This window comes from Lathyrus oleraceus, chromosome 6, assembly GCF_024323335.1.
Source record: "Lathyrus oleraceus cultivar Zhongwan6 chromosome 6, CAAS_Psat_ZW6_1.0, whole genome shotgun sequence".
In the NCBI taxonomy this organism is placed as follows: Eukaryota; Viridiplantae; Streptophyta; class Magnoliopsida; order Fabales; family Fabaceae; genus Lathyrus; species Lathyrus oleraceus.
Genome location: NC_066584.1, coordinates 46,720,210 through 46,737,624, shown reverse-complemented (window position 1 = coordinate 46,737,624; position 17,415 = coordinate 46,720,210).

The window sequence follows — 17,415 nt, the reverse complement described above, 5'->3', positions numbered from 1 at the left end:
ATCAAAGGGGGAAACAATCATTACCAACAAAAGGGTAGATGAAAGAGGACTCACTAGGGATGCATTGATAACAAATCAATGATCCGGGGAACATATCACTGGCATACGGTGAAAGGACCCGCTGAGGATAAAATTGCTAGCATACGGCAATTATCCACAAGAAGACCTGCTGGGAATACAATTGCTTACTCAGAGCAATTACCCAGAAAAGAGGGAATATCAACATCGAATACTGGATGAAGATAACCACAAAGAGTAACCATCATCGGTTAGGATGAACAGCAAGGTTAACTCTGCAAAGGGGAGAACAAAGGGTTTACAACTACCGAATACTGGGTAGAAGACCAAAGACTCTGGCTGAGGAAACAAGAGGTTTACCACTACCGACTACTGGGTATAAAACCAAAGACTCAGTTGAGGATAAAATTGCTAGCATACGGCAATTATCCACAAGAAAGCACATACTCCATTAGGGAGACAACAACAACATAGGATTTACAACTACCGAATACTGGGTAGAAAACCGAAAAGATCCACCATCAACCAGGATTAACCACAAAGGTTACCTCTGCTAGGGGAATAGAGATAGGACTTACAACTACCGGTTACTGGGTAGAGGGCCACAACTCTGGTGAGGATACAAAAGTAGGGTTTACAACTACCGAATACTGGGTAGAAAACCAAAGCCTCCGCGTGGGGAGTGAAAGGATCACAACTCCGCACGGGGAAAACAAAATAGGGTTTATAACTACCAGTTACTGGATAGAAAACCACAAACTCTACTGGAGAGCAAGAAAATAGGATTTACAACTACCGAATACTGGGTAGAAAACCATCGACTCTTGCCGAGGAACAACAAGTTCACAAATACCAATCTTTGGGTAAACAACCACAGATTCCACAAAGAGGGAAAAAGGGATACAGGATTTACAACTACCGGTTACTGGGTAGAAAACCGAAAAGATAGGACTTACAACTACCGGTTACTGGGTAGAGGCCCAAAAGATAGGACTTATAACTACCGGTTACTAGGTAGAAGGCCCAAAGACTCCGTTGGGGATAAGATGAACTATTGCCGGTTACTGGGCAATTTATTCATTTATTCCACAAGGAAGCACAAGAGACAGTTGCAAAAAGGCCAATTTAGGATCAATCCAAAAAGGCAAACTGAATCAAGACTCGTCCTAATGAGGATATAACTCAATAGGGAAAACCCATCCCAATATAGATATGTTTGGGAGGAAACGGAAACAACCGTCATCCACGAGGATATATCTCAGTGGGGAACTGCAGAAGGAATGACAGACACTTTCTGCTTATGGGGCTGACTCTATATTGAGAGATTCAACACCCGACATCTGCTTGGGAAGATCTACTGGGGAGATCTATATCACCAATCAGCAGGAGACAACAAACAAAGATATATGGCAAAAAAAGCAACATGAACATCTGAATGTTGAAAGTATGCGTGAATATGCGTGATTTATGTTTGATGAATGCTGACAAGACAGACATTTCTAACACAAATAGATTCAGGAATCAAACGCCCGGTACTACACTTCCAGAGGAAAAAACCAAGAAATCCAACTGGAAAGCAAATCTGCCGGAGATCTGAATGCTAAAAAGCAAAGATCTGATGGGAAAAATCCAGAGATATCAAGAAATCACAAAATCTCTGAGCGATGGATCATCAATCAACCCAACTGGGGATCAAAAGTTCACAGCAGGCAGAAACTGCCACGAAAGCAACTCTGTTGGGGAAGTGGAGAAATCACGAGATTTCTGCAGGGGGATCATCAGTCTCAACTAGGAAAAGGAGCTCACTGCACCGGCAAAAACTGCCACGAAAGCAGCTCTAAACAACTCCACTGGGGGAAACCCACTGAGGGAGAAAAGATCACACAAGTAGATTCTGCCACGAAAGCAGCTCCAAACAACTCCACTGGGGAAAATGAGCATTTTTCAAATTGATATGAATTTTCTAAGTTGGCTAAAAATAATTTGAAATGAAACGAACACATGTACAAAATTTGGAGGGAAATGGCATTTTGATGTATTAATTTGAATATGTGATGCACGCTGGGATCGAACCGTGTTCACATTCAAATGTGAGCGCGCCATACAAATGAAACGCAGTCGTTTCATTAAACAACGTGGCGGTCAGCGCTTATGTAGCGCAGGTCAAACAGATGAGGACCAATGGAATTGCTAGTGTGGCGTTTACATGGACGAATAGGACAAAAGCCCTAGGCCACCTCATACTGAACCAGAGCGGACGCAAGAATGGGCGCTACGGACGCTACATCGTCTTCCTCGTGAAGACGATGATGAACAGGAACAAGCTCAAACAAATTTTTCCAGAAATTCCAAAATCATGCATCATTAGCACGCTCTTTCAATGGAGATCACAGATCAAGCAACGTCTAATCCTAATTCAACAAGATCAAAGAGAATCGATGCAAAACATTTATGAATGCAAAACTTCAATCACACATATCTCCTACTATAGTGCATCATTTTTCATGAAATTTTCACCAGAATCATCAGCAAGAGTAGATCTACATGAACATGTGCATGGATTTGAGAATTATGAAGTTCGAAAAATTAACCTCTTGAAGAGCAGCTTCTTGAAATGCACGATTCAGAGCTCCAAATGATCCAAATCACCTCCTGAGATGTTATCTTGAATCTTTGTGAAGTAATTGAGGCTTGGCAGGTGCTAGATCCAGCTCAAATCAGAATTTCCATCTTCACCTTCATGAACTTGCTACACTTGATTCTTGCACGAATTCCACAATCCAAAGCTTGATCTGCACTATATCAGTACCAGAGAACAAGAATATGAAATAAAATTGCAATGTTATTTGAAGAAAATTTGAATTATGATTGGAAGAAAATTTTGGAGGGAGAGAGAATTTGGATCTAGAAATGGTGAAAAATGATTAACCTCCCTGAAATTCTGTTAGGTTTTAGTATTTATATGCTCTCTTAATCATATTGCTAATCCTCACTTAATTTGGTTAATTGAAATTAGGCAAAATAAGGTGTTTGGTAAAAATTTGAAAATTGCATGGTGCATGTAGTAAACCCACGTGAACAGTGTCATGTGCTTGATCAAAGTCACTCAAAATCATTTTTTAAACACATTGGCAATGGTAGAAAGTTCTCATGATGCACCATTTTTAAATTTTCAAGTTTCCCTCCAAAATTGACTTGAATGCACAAATGATCATATGATGGAAATTCATGCAATGTGATGGATGTTTTGGAAACTTCATGTCATGAGAAGCATTTTAGAAAAAGAGGCACCAAATTTGGAGTTATGAATCAAAAGATATGGCCATTTGAAGTTCCATGCACACTTGGTAATGATTGGACCATATCTCCTCAACCATTCATCAGATGCTCATGATCTTGGACTTTTTGGAAATGGGAGAGAGAGATATTCAACTTTCATGTTGGACAAAAATTCATTTGAAGCTTCTTTAATGTTGGAAAGTTGAGTTGAAGTTGGACAAAAAACTTTCCATTTTTGGAAAGTTGAAATTATAGGTCACTTTCCTTTTTGGAAACTTTTGACTTGACCTCAAATTCTTCAACCTTGATCTTTGGTATGATGAATAAGCATGATTTGGACATGAATGGGATTAAGAAACTCAATTTCTCAATTCAAAACCCACAGTTGACTTTACAGTTGACTACATTGGCCCTTAGATGACCTGAAAACATTCTGATGAACTTGAGCTTCAACCACTTGGGGAATTTGCTCCAAAATGAACCTATAGCTCATATAAGCTCCATATAATGATCACATGATTCATATCTCAAGAAAATACCATCTGCTCTTTGTACCATGAATTCACCTGAATTGCCTTGACCTGTTGACTGCTTAAGCTGCAAGTAACAAAGGTTAATGACATATTTTTGTACATTTTTGGTTAGTGATTAAGAGAAAAGCAATGATACACAAATGCAAGCAATGCTTGGTGATCAAGAATCACTCTTAAAGGGATCCCACCCACAAGGAAGAAAGCAAGGTGTCCAATGATCCTTGAGGCTATGCAATGAAATGATATGATGCCATGAGGGATCTTAGGGACAAAATTGGGGTCTTACAATGTGGAATGATATTTTTTTGGATTTAGGGGTTACTTAATGGCATGGTCAAGATACATGGTTAATCAAGACTTGTACAAGCCAAAGGAAGGGTCAAAAGTTTGGGTTTGGTCCTTGGGTGACCAGATGAGTCTTAAAGCTTCTTCAAAGGGGACTCACCATCCAAATTGGACTTGGGAAGTGAGTGAGATGTCTTGAGTGATCTCCTAAGCTTTGTGGGATGCTTGAGGATGATATTAGGGTTAAGGTAGCTTAGGAAGACCTCAACATGATCAGAGGACCTTATGTCTTTGTAGATGAATCTCATGCCTTGGGCTTGTGGATTATTGTGGTCATCAAGTACAAATGCATATGAGATGATATGTATGAGATGTATGCTTAGGATTTAAGGCTCAGGAGGATGATATGGGTAGGGAAAATTTGAGGGTATGACATCTGCCCCTATTTAATCTTCTTGGACCTAAAGGTGCGGATAACAACGAGTTCCAATACATTCATGGTAGGAGGGAGTTAAATATAATTAGGAGTAACCGAAAATTTTCTTTGTTGGTGTATAATGGTGATTTGAATAGATTAATTAGGGATTATGCATGGTTATGATTATTATGCATGTAATGTGATGAATGCAACACAAGTATCTTTTGATGTTAAGATCTCAGGGAGACGGAGGGAAGAAAATCCGCCGAGGAATGATCCTCTCGGAAAAAGGAGAAAGGGTGACTGCCCCTAGCAACGATCGGGGAGAGAAAAAGAAGATAAATCCTAGCAACGGCTGGAACATCTAACTCTGGTGGGAAAATATAGATTCAACGATGATTCCTAGCGATGGCTGGAATACCTGACATCTACTAGGGATCAACCAAATGAATTCAACGACGATTCTTAACGACGGATAAAATACCTAAATCAGTGGGGAAATAAATAACTAGGTTCAGCGACGATTCCTAGAAATGGATGGAATACCTAACTTAGCTGGAGATAAACAAGGTACGATGATAATTCTTAACGACATATAGAGTACCCGACTATTGTTAGATGCCCAAAAGTGCTTATTTGAGCTATCATATGTGGGCATCTTTCACTCTATTTCCCTGCTAAAATTGTCAAAATCACCTTGGTTTTTGATGAAATGCATTACATTGATAAACAAGCTTGGTGCCTTTGATTTGTGTGTTATTGTGCCGAAAGAAGGCATGAAATAATTGAAATTGAAGACACAAGAAAGTTGGCAAAGGAACCAAAGCAAACAAGCATTCATCAGCCTGCTCGCTAGGCGAGGGCTGTGGCGAAGCAATGGTTCGCTAGGCGAGCGCCAAGCGAAAAGCTCCAGTAAATTGTCAATAAATTCGCCAGGCGAGCTGACAGCGAAGGTGGTAGCGAGTTCGTTCTGTTTTGGTGAAAAGCGCAGCCAGCACTCACTCGCTAGGCGAAGCTCTAGCGAGTCCCCAACGAGCATTCCAGTAGCAAAACCTCTCAACCTCGCTGGGGCGAAGGTTGAAGCGTGTCCTTCGCTAGGCGAAGGTATGTTCGCTAGGCGAACATGACAGTTCTGCAGACCCTGTTTCTCTGGGCGCAGGTGCCTTATGTGCCCATATTAGACCCTCGCTAGGCGAGCCATTTTGCTCACCTAGCGAGCATGACAGCCCAACAGTGGCCTATAAGTAGCAGGTGCCACTTTTGAGCACCATACCTCATTTTTACCAACTTTTTCCACTTTTGTACTTTGGAGAGATATTTTACAGCATTGTTCTAGGGGATCTTTTATGCCCTAATTTTCATTTCTCTTCATCTTAGAACCATCTTCTACAAAAAGAAGGTGGATTCCCATCCAACTTCGATTATCCGACTTGGATGTTGATCAACCTTCTTTCCTTACTTGCCGACCAAGCTACCATGAAAATGAGTAGCTAAGTCATCCATTTGTCAAGGTTAGATGTAGGTGATTACTAGCTTTGTGTGTAAATGTAAGGATCCTCATATGTAAACTCTTTAATGGTAAATATATGATGAAAACTTTGTTTCTATTTAAAACTCTTTGTGTTGGTTTATGATCGAGAGATGTTTACCGACTCTTGACCTAGGTTTTCATCCAAACTTGTTTGTTAGCTAGAGATAGTAATGAATGATTTTGTTCACCATAAGGTTGAACCAAAAAGTTGTCATTTTGATAGATTGTGTTCGAGAGAAACAATGGATCAAAATGACAAAACTCACAATGCGTGTTCGAGAGAAACATATTGAGAGGACTTTGTGAAATGATTTATCATCTAAAGGAGTTTATAAGATTGTTGACCGAGCAAATACATGCAAAGTGATCATTGAAACCTAACTTTGGCAATATTTCTCATTTATTCAAACCAAAACTTTTACCGCAATTTATTACTTTTTATGCAAGATAACTTGATTAAAACCAAAACCCTATTGTTACATTGAGCTAAGATTAATACAACCATCGAACGGCGGTGATATCTTACAATCCCTGTGGATACGATAACAAAAACCCGACACGAAATATACTTTCAACAAAATGGCGCCGTTGCCGGGGATTGTAAATTGATATTGCGAGCATCGCAATGGTTGTTTAAGTTTTAGCTTGTGAATTTTTGACTTGTGCTTGTAATCTGTTTGGTTTAGTGTGCAACTTACGTTTTATGCAAGGGCAAATCCCTGTGGACGAACTTCTTTTTGATCCTGAGATCGAGAGAATCACAAGGAGGCTCAATAGCAAAACGAGACGTAGGAGGCAACAGGCTAGACAACGCCAAGAGCAAGGAGAAAGTTCTTCGACCACAAATCCACCACCATTCATACCAAACATGGAGCAACCACCACCACCACCTATTTCTATTCCATGCATAAACAGTCCAAGGAACACCGCTCAGTTTGCCAACCACACCGGAAGGCAAGCTGAGATGAAAACGGGAACTCTAAATCTTTTATATGGAAGTCCATTCACCGGAATGGACCATGAAGACCCATTTGCTTTTCTCACAAAATTTTATGAGATAGCATTGGCTGCCGGAGTGGATCAGGCTCAGGAGCTTCCGTTGTTCAGACGATTATTCCCCCACGCTTTGCTCGGTAAAGCAAAGGATTGGTACCTAGATCAAACACCAACCGTAATGACAGACTGGAACGTGTTAGAAGAGAAATTCATCGAAAGATTTTTCTCCCATAACCGATTCATGGAATCCAAGACGGCCATCTCGGTGTTTTCACAAGGAACCAGTGAATCATTAAATGAAGCGTGGTAAAGATTCAAGTCCATGCTTCGGAAATGTAAAGGGCATGGATTTGATGAATTGACTCAAATCCATATCTTCAAAAATGGACTTCAACCAAACTGCAAAACGTTGTTGGATGCTACCTCGGGTGGCTCTTTATTGTCAAAAAGTGCCGAAGAAGCCACCAACATTATAAATCGAATGGCTCTAAATGATCTTCAGAGTCAAAGTCGAGGCAACTCTTTGAAGAAGCCGGGAGTGCTTGAGCTAGGGACGAACGATGCCATCCTTGCCCAAAACAAGCTCATCTCACAACAAGTGGAACTCTTAACGCAACAAATTAAAGAGTTGAGAGAACCGTCTAAAGCTAAACAAATAGCTTGTTGTGAGCTTTGTAAAGGTGAGCATGACACCGGATTCTGTCCACCTCCGGGGTTTGAAGAAGTAAACTACATGGCAAACCAAAGGGACTACCAACCGAGACCACAACAACAACAACAACCTTATCAACCAAACCCTCAAAATCAACAACAACATTTCCAAGGGAACCAAGGGTTCCAACCTAGAAGTAACTATTACCAAAACCAAGGTTATGGAGGTGGTTCTTCTAGCCGTCAAAACCCTCCTCAAAATCCTTATATACCTCAACAACCGCCGGTCGTAACTTCGAAGTTGGAAGAGACATTGACGCAATTCATGCAAATGTCAATGGCAAATCAAAAAAGCAACGACGCGGCTATAAAAAATCTCGAGACTCAAGTTGGGCAACTTGTTAAGCAATTCGCGGAACAACAAACCGGTCCTTCCTTTTCGGCAAACACGCAAACAAATCCTAAGGAGTATTGTAAGGCGATCACAACGAGAAGTGGGAGGGAGTTGATGAGTGAGAATAAAAAAAGAGTTGAGAGAGAAAATGAGGAGGAAATAGTTGAGGAAAATATTGATGGTGAAGTGGGGGAGTGGAGTGAAAAGGAAGAAGTTGAAAAGAACAAAACGAATGGTGAAGTTAAAAAGAAAAAAAGTGTGGAGATTGAGAAAAATACAAATGATGAAGTAGTGGTGGAGCCAGTGAAAAAACCTAGATGGAGGAGTTCGAGAATTGCAAAAGGAAAGGAGGTAGTGAGCGCTACTCCAATCCAAAACCTTCCTTATCCTCATGCTCCGTCCAAAAGGGAGAATGAACGGCATTACGCCCGGTTCATGGATATTTTTAAACAATTGAAAGTGAACATTCCGTTTGCTGAAGCCTTGGAGCAAATGCCAAAGTATGCCAAATTCATGAAGGACATACTTACAAAAAAACGAAGGTACACGGAACCAGAGACAATCTTGCTTGATGCACGATGTAGTGCCATTCAGAAAACTCTCCCAAGGAAGGAATCCGATCCGGGACGAGTCGCTTTACAGGTAACCATCGGAGACACCTACATGGGTAATGGCTTGATTGACTTGGGATCTAGCATCAATTTAATTCCACTGTCCATTATCAAAAGATTGGGAAATGTTGATATCAAACCTGCTAAGATGACTTTGCAACTTGCTGATAAATCTACCACTGCACCATATGGAGTGGCTCAAGACATGTTAGTCAAAGTTGATAAATTCTTCTTCCCGGTTGATTTTATTATTATTGATATGGAAGAGGATTATGATGCTCCGCTCATCCTGGGCCGACCATTCATGAAAACCGCGCGCATGATGATAGACGTAGATAACGGTTTGATGAAGGTAAGGGTCCAAAATGAAGAGGTAGCCTTCCATCTTTTTGAAGCCAAAAAGCATCTCAATGATAAACATGATTCTTTCCGAATCGATGCCACAGAGGAGAAGCTAGTGGAGGTCGCAAACCAGGTTCATATTTCTAATCCTTCCGAAAGACCTCTTATAGGAGTCTACCAAGTTTCGACCAAAACTAAAGAAAAAAAGATGGAAGCATGGTTGCATGAATTAGAGGCTTACAGAGAACTTTTCTATCATGATGAGACAAGGGAAGGCGTGGATATGACCAATATAGTGGAGGAACCAAAACTGGAGCCACATTTGAAATATGTGTACCTTGATGATAACTGTACTAAACCCGTGATCATCAGCAATAATTTGTCCACAAACGAAGAGAATCAATTGATGCGGGTGCTGAAGAAGAAAGAGGTTGTCAAACTGGTAGAGGCCGGGATGAATTATTCTATCGCCGACGGTGAATGGGTGAGCGTTGTGCAAATAGTTCCGAAAAAGGGTGGTATTAGATTTTATCGAAGGTTCATCAAGAACCTCGTGAAGACAACAAAGCCCTTGAGAAAGTTGCTCAAGAAAATGGATCTCGGTAGCTCAAACAACAAAGTGGATCGCGGAAGCTGCACAATTCCGTTGGATGCTCCTCTGTGAGCATCACACCGTCGAGCTTAGCCGACGTTAAACAAGCGCTAGTTGGGAGGCACCCTAACATTGTAAGTATTTACTGTTTTTTTGTGTTGTGTTGTGTTGGGTTTCCTAGTGCTAAAACCATGCTGTATGAACATGAATTGCTGCCTTTGAAAAGACATTTGTTGTCATTCTCGCTAGCTGCTCGCTAGGCGAGGCAGTAGCGAGCTGATTCGCTAGCTGCTCGCTAGGCGAAGCAGCAGCGAGCGCTGCATGACAACACTTATTTTAAATCTCAGCAGGGCACTCATTTTGGCCCAAACACAACTTTTCTGTTTTTGCAACTCTGCTGAGGCAATTCTACTCTCACGAACACTCAAGCACACTCTCATTTTTCATCTCTCTCACTAAAACTGGCCTGTGGACAGGCCTGTGTTTGGCGAGGGGGCGGGCGCTGGTGCGTCTTCGGGTGCTGATGATGATGATGTTGATGATGAGGCTACCGGTTCTGAAGCCGGTAGCGAGGAGGATTCTGAGCCCTTAGAGGGTTGAGTTTTTGTATTTTTCATTTTTATGTTTATTTCTTTTGTAGTTTCGGATTCTGTATTTTGTACTGTTGGGGTGTTTTGTCCCCCATGAACAATTTAAATTTTCAGTAATGTTATTTATTTATGTTTTTAATTTTGTTTGTTTAATAAATTTTTGGTTGATTAAGTGGCAAACCTTCTAGATTGGTTGCTCCTCAAGAAGTACCCAATGAAGGTGCATCCGAGCTTGGATGGCAATGATAAGAATAAACAAGTGAATGAAGCTAAGGTACATGGTTACCTTCGGCTAGAATTTTAGAATGCATTAGGAACTTTACTCTTTTTGGTAAATTGAATATTGTCTTTTTGCAACATAATTGAATGAATGTTTCATCTAAAACTTAAAACCACAAATTGTGAGGAAACCTCCATTGTACACTTAAATGCTGGATTCTAATAAGTTTTGTTGATTCATGAGATTCATGCTTTGTCTTTTATTATTGTGAAATTGTGGAAGCAATTAGAAATGATCAAGGCACTTGTTTTCTTTTGAGCACAACTACATCCAAAAACAACTTACCTGTGAGCAGAGAGAGTATTTGTTAACCCCTTTGAGCTTAAACAGTTGAATCTCGGCTTGAAATAAAGCGAGATCTCAAAAATCTTTTTTTTACAACCCGGAAAATCTTGATTATTGTTCTTTTGCCGTAAAAAGTTAAGAGCATTCACTTAGGGTGAGTAAGAAATAAGTTGGGGAGAACGAAAAAGAATCGGTAAGTACCACAACTCTTGAAAAAGAAAAGAAAAACCGAGCAAGCATAGAAAAATATATGTATAGAAAATAAATTAAAAAAAAAAAAAAAACATCTGTTTTGTATATTTGATGTGATAGAAAAGAACAAAAATAGAAAGAATGAAAATGAATGCTTGCTTGGAAGAAAAATAGTGAAAAATAAAAATTGAGTTGTGGAATATGTGTTGTGAAGGTTTCAAATAAGAAACAAATGAAACAAAGTCGAGTAGTGTGAATAATACTGTGAATGTCTTTTTTGCATCGGCACTTTCGTTTCAATGGCCTTAGAAATGACCCTTGTTTGTTAACCTAACCAAGCTTCAACCGAAAAGCCCTTAGTGATCTTTATGCTTCCACAGTACCATTTATAATTGTTAGACATTGTATGAATCTATTTGATTTCTTCATTATTTGTTAGAGAGTGAGATTAATCCCGCGGTTGCAAACGCGTAAAATCTTCATTCCTTATTCGAAGAGGAGAGATAGGATGATTCATTCAGAATAGTACTGTTGTAGATAGATAAATATTTTGCATTGCTATTTAAGTTTTAGTTCTTGTGTATTATTTTATTCAAACCGTTGGAAACTTGTATTTGTTGATTTCGCTTGTGTTTGAGCCGTTTATCCAACTTCGGAGAAACCATTTTCTTAAAGCAAATCCTCTTGTCCTTCAAGAGGCATACTTTGCTTGAGGACAAGCAAGAATCTAGTTGGGGAGAGTTGTTAGATGCCCAAAAGTGCTTATTTGAGCTATCATATGTGGGCATCTTTCACTCTATTTCCCTGCTAAAATTGTCAAAATCACCTTGGTTTTTGATGAAATGCATTACATTGATAAACAAGCTTGGTGCCTTTGATTTGTGTGTTATTGTGCAGAAAGAAGGCATGAAATAATTGAAATTGAAGACACAAGAAAGTTGGCAAAGGAACCAAAGAAAACAAGCATTCATCAGCCTGCTCGCTAGGCGAGGGCTGTGGCGAAGCAATGGTTCGCTAGGCGAGCGCCAAGCGAAAAGCTCCAGTAAATTGTCAATAAATTCGCCAGGCGAGTTGACAGCGAAGGTGGTAGCGAGTTCGTTCTGTTTTGGTGAAAAGCGCAGCCAGCACTCACTCGCTAGGCGAAGCTCTAGCGAGTCCCCAGCGAGCATTCCAGTAGCAAAACCTCTCAACCTCGCTGGGGCGAAGGTTGAAGCGTGTCCTTCGCTAGGCGAAGGTATGTTCGCTAGGCGAACATGACAGTTCTGCAGACCCTGTTTCTCTGGGCGCAGGTGCCTTATGTGCCCATATTAGAACCTCGCTAGGCGAGCCATTTTGCTCGCCTAGCGAGCATGACAGCCCAGCAGTGGTCTATAAGTAGCAGGTGCCACTTTTGAGCACCATACCTCATTTTTACCAACTTTTTCCACTTTTGTACTTTGGAGAGATATTTTACAGCATTGTTCTAGGGGATCTTTTATGCCCTAATTTTCATTTCTCTTCATCTTAGAACCATCTTCAACAAAAAGAAGGTGGATTCCCATCCAACTTCGATTATCCGACTTGGATGTTGATCAACCTTCTTTCCTTACTTGTCGACCAAGCTACCATGAAAATGAGTAGTTAAGTCATCCATTTGTCAAGGTTAGATGTAGGTGATTACTAGCTTTGTGTGTAAATGTAAGGATCCTCATATGAAACTCTTTAATGGTAAATATATGATGAAAACTTTGTTTCTATTTAAAACTCTTTGTGTTGGTTTATGATCGAGAGATGTTTACCGACTCTTGACCTAGGTTTTCATCCAAACTTGTTTGTTAGCTAGAGATAGTAATGAATGATTTTGTTCACCATAAGGTTGAACCAAAAAGTTGTCATTTTGATAGATTGTGTTCGAGAGAAACAATGGATCAAAATGACAAAACTCACAATGCGTGTTCGAGAGAAACATATTGAGAGGACTTTGTGAAATGATTTATCATCTAAAGGAGTTTATAAGATTGTTGACCGAGCAAATACATGCAAAGTGATCATTGAAACCTAACTTTGGCAATATTTCTCATTTATTCAAACCAAAACTTTTACCGCAATTTATTACTTTTTATGCAAGATAACTTGATTAAAACCAAAACCCTATTGTTACATTGAGCTAAGATTAATACAACCATCGAACGACGGTGATATCTTACAATCCCTGTGGATACGATAACAAAAACCCGACACGAAATATACTTTCAACAACTATATGGGGGAAAGAAGTCATTCAGTGACGATTCTCAATGACAACTGGAATACCTGACTTGAATGGGGAAAAAATTCTCAAGAAGGTACAATGACGATTCTCAACAATGGATAGAATACATGACTCTGCTGAGGAAAGTACAGAAACTCGATGATGATTTCTAGCAACGGCTGGAATACATGAAATCTATTGGGGAAAGAAATAACTAGTCAAGTGATGCTTCCTAGCAATGGCTAGAAATACCCGACTTTAGTTGGGGGAAGAGAGCGTATTAGTGGTGATTCCTTATGAAGATAGGAATACCTGATTCATGCTGGGGAAAGAAATTCAAAGATGATTTTAACTATGGCTATGAATATTTGACTCGGCTTGGGGAATGATCCCATAATACCTTGTTTAATAAAATAGGAGAGTTCAAAGGTGAATCTTAACAATGGTTAAGAAAATTTGACTTTGCGGGGATGAAAATGTTCTGATGACTTTTTGGGGATAGAAGAAGTACATTGACGATTCTTTAGAAACATATGAGAATATCCGACTCTTCTGGGGAGGCCAATTGAGAAGAAATGACAGTTCAATGATGATTCCTAGCAACGACTAGAAATACCTTACTCTGTCGGAGGATACATTGAAAATTCACTCTATTGGGGAATTTTTAACAATGGTTGGGAAACTCTGAATTTCGGCGAATCAATTGAGTATAAGTCTTCAGAGGATACTTATGATGCAATGTCATGTATGCAAAATCCCTATGTATCTTTAGGCTAATGCATAGGGGTTATGTAAATGCTAGGTTTGTAAGTTGTGCCAAGTATGATTGGGCTTGAAAGTTTGATTGAGGAAAGTGAGTTGTCTTTCCGGTGTCGGATAATTTAGAGTTTTCAATATCCAAGCAGGTGCTAGGTGTCATAGCTAAGGATTTTGGCTGGGGAAGGATTGATTAGCCAAGTCCACGGGACTGTGTGGCGCTTTCAGGCGGGGATACCAAACACGTTTTTGGTTACCTTTAGATACTTATGAAAAAGAAGTCATTCGATGTTATTTCCCTTAAAGTTCTTGTTTGAAAAAGGTTGTTTTTGTCAAGAAATTTCCAATGTAATATTATTTTGAGAAAAAGTCATATTTCGTAGACAAAGTAAAAATATTGAGCACGTATGAGAGAACTAATTTTATTGATAAATGTCCCAAAAATTGGTGATTTTGTACAAGGAAGCAATTCCTAAAAGAGGCGATTGCGAAAAGAAATTAAAAAACTGTGGAAGTTTTTAATGGACAAAGGGAGTTTGATATCGCTCCAAAACCCATAACCAGGGAGGAAATTTATGAACAATAACAACATATTAATGTTGTCTATGGAAAGAACCATAAAGATATTACGGGTAAAATTATATGGAAAAGAGGCCGGTGTTCTTTGATCTTCTATATTGGTCTAACCTTGATTTAAGACATTGTCTTGATGTGAAGCACGTGGAGAAAAATGTGTGTGGTAGTATAATTGGAACACTTATGAACATTCAAGGCGAGAAAAAATATGGTAAGAATGATCATCTAGAAATGGTGGAGATGGGTGTACGATAAGAGATATCCTAAAAATAAATAGGTAAAATAACATATTTGCCCCCTAACATGTCACACTCTATCTAGAAATGAAGGAAAAAAACAATGAGTGTTTGCAGGGTATCAAAGTTTTTGAGGCACATTGAACATATTTTGTTTTGGTCTTTTAGAAATTTAAATAAATGGTACAAAAGGTGTGCCATGTAGGTTTTTTTTAAATATATATAGTTTTTCTTTTGGCCTTGTAACCATTTAAGCATTTGGTACAAAATGTGTCATTTAGGTTCTATTTTAATAATATATAACCTTATAAACAAAAATACATAAAAATAAAATTAAAAAAATTAAAAATATAAGGATTTTCAGTCCAATCACACTACATAATTAATGTGAAAAGCTATTCCCTACCCTTTTATCCCCTCAGTTACAAGCTTGTCCAAGGTGAGAAGTGACGCATAACACCTCAATTACAAGTCGGACTGATGTGAAAACTGGCACATTCCACCTTGATTACATATCTGCCAATGTGAAAATCCCCAAATATCTATTTGGTTCACTTATTGGTCGAGGTGATAAACAATTTTTCACCTTGGTCAGTCATACGATGTGAAATGTGTCTAACTTACCATAACACCCTATGTTACCCCACATAGCCAACTGATATGATAAGCCTTCCCTCAATCGATGTGATAAGTATTTGATGGTGTAATGATTGCACCTACGTGTCTCATGCTTGAGATATTGTGTAAATATCTAATCACTTAGTTGGTCTCTGGAAAGCATTTTGTATGTGACTCACGCTTAAGGGTCTCTCTACATATTCAATCTCTTAGTTGGTCTTAGGAAAGTGTTTCGCCCCTATGCGACTCATTTTTTAGAGACTATGTAAATATTTGATCTTTTAGTCAATATCAAGAAAGTATTTCGTGTACGACTTATACTTGAGAGTTTGTGAACATATTTTATCTCTTAGTCGGCCTTAGGAAATCCTTTCTCCAAAGCTCATGCTTGAGGAACTGTATACATGTATGGTATATTTTTGTTGTGTATTTGATGACTCTGGGAGAAGAACATACCCCAAGATTTGGTTGGGTTATAGGGCGGAGCCAAAAGAGCCCGCACCAAAGTATAGCTCGCCATACAATTTAAGGTCGGATTAAGCCAATTGATGGGTCAGTCCGATCCTTCCTGCCCAAAACTGACGTGGACAGAACATTTGAATTAAGATACGTGGATAAAACATTTATGATATTTGATTACATTATGACCTACTATCGGGAAATAAATTTTGATTCTAATTATCGTTAAGAAATCATATTAATCAAGGATAATCACCTTAATGGGCATTAAATACAGAATGAGTGGTAGCTATTATATAAGGAAATGTTCAACAAGAGAACGATGGTGGACAATTCGCAAAATATATGGCTAAAACTTTACAGGTCATCATTGGTAAAGATACACCGAAATAATTTTTTAGTTCACTTTTGATTGTAATGAAATCCAATGTAGTGTATTGTGAATGATGTAAGAGATTTTCAAATATTATTTAGAAATTTGTATTTTTGGGTAATGTATATATAATGTTACGGAATTTAAATTCAATAAATTGTGTGGCAAAGTAATAATGCATGTTGTTGTGTTGTTAGAGGGCAAAGGTTCGATACATATGCATGGTTTAAATATAGGATCTTTGAAACCAACACACATGTTGAAAACAAATCTTATTGATCATGTGTATATTTCATTTTCTAAAGGTGTTTCTCTTTACTGAGTGAAGCAGAAATGACACGAAAATAGAAATAAATACAATCATTTCTATACTATCTCAATTATTCAAAATCATTTATTATCAAAAGATAAATTTAATTTATTTATACAATTCACATTAAAATATTCAAAGTATTTTAAAGAAAATTCATCCAAATTACATCTGATATAAAATAATTAGTGGGTGCGGATTGAACTTAAATTTAGTATTGCTACATTTTCTCCAACAATGACAAATATCCATTTTGTTTATTTTTTTTAATCTCTTTTTCTCTAACATCTATTAACAATTGATCTAAACCATCTTCTTGCAGAAAAATTATTCTTAATCCTCTTCAGAACTAGGCTATGGCAGATTAACTTTGGGTTGAGCAAGACAAACACTTGGTATTTAACACGTCTTTCTCTTTGTCAATCTATGAATACAAATTGTTAACACATAAAAGTTATTAATCCAAATAACCTGTAGTCACTCCTAAAGTGTGAGCTTAATCAAACGGGAATCATGTCTGTAGATTAAGAGATCTGCATTAATCTTGATAATATTTTTTTATTTAAAAATGGTGTAATTACACAATCATATCTGAGTCACGTACATGCATATGCCTTACAGTCTATGCACTGTAATATTACTATTTACTAAAAGAGTGGTTTGCTTTTATTTATACCTACCTACCTAATAGCATTTTCACATCTGTTTATAGTGCTTCCCCAATATTATTATATATGTATGGTGGATTCCACCAAACTCAGCCAAATTGCATGTTGGAGTCCATACACGAAACCACAAACTTTAATTCCTTATGCTCGATGCAGTACTATTGCATAAATTAATACTTATTAAAAAAAAAA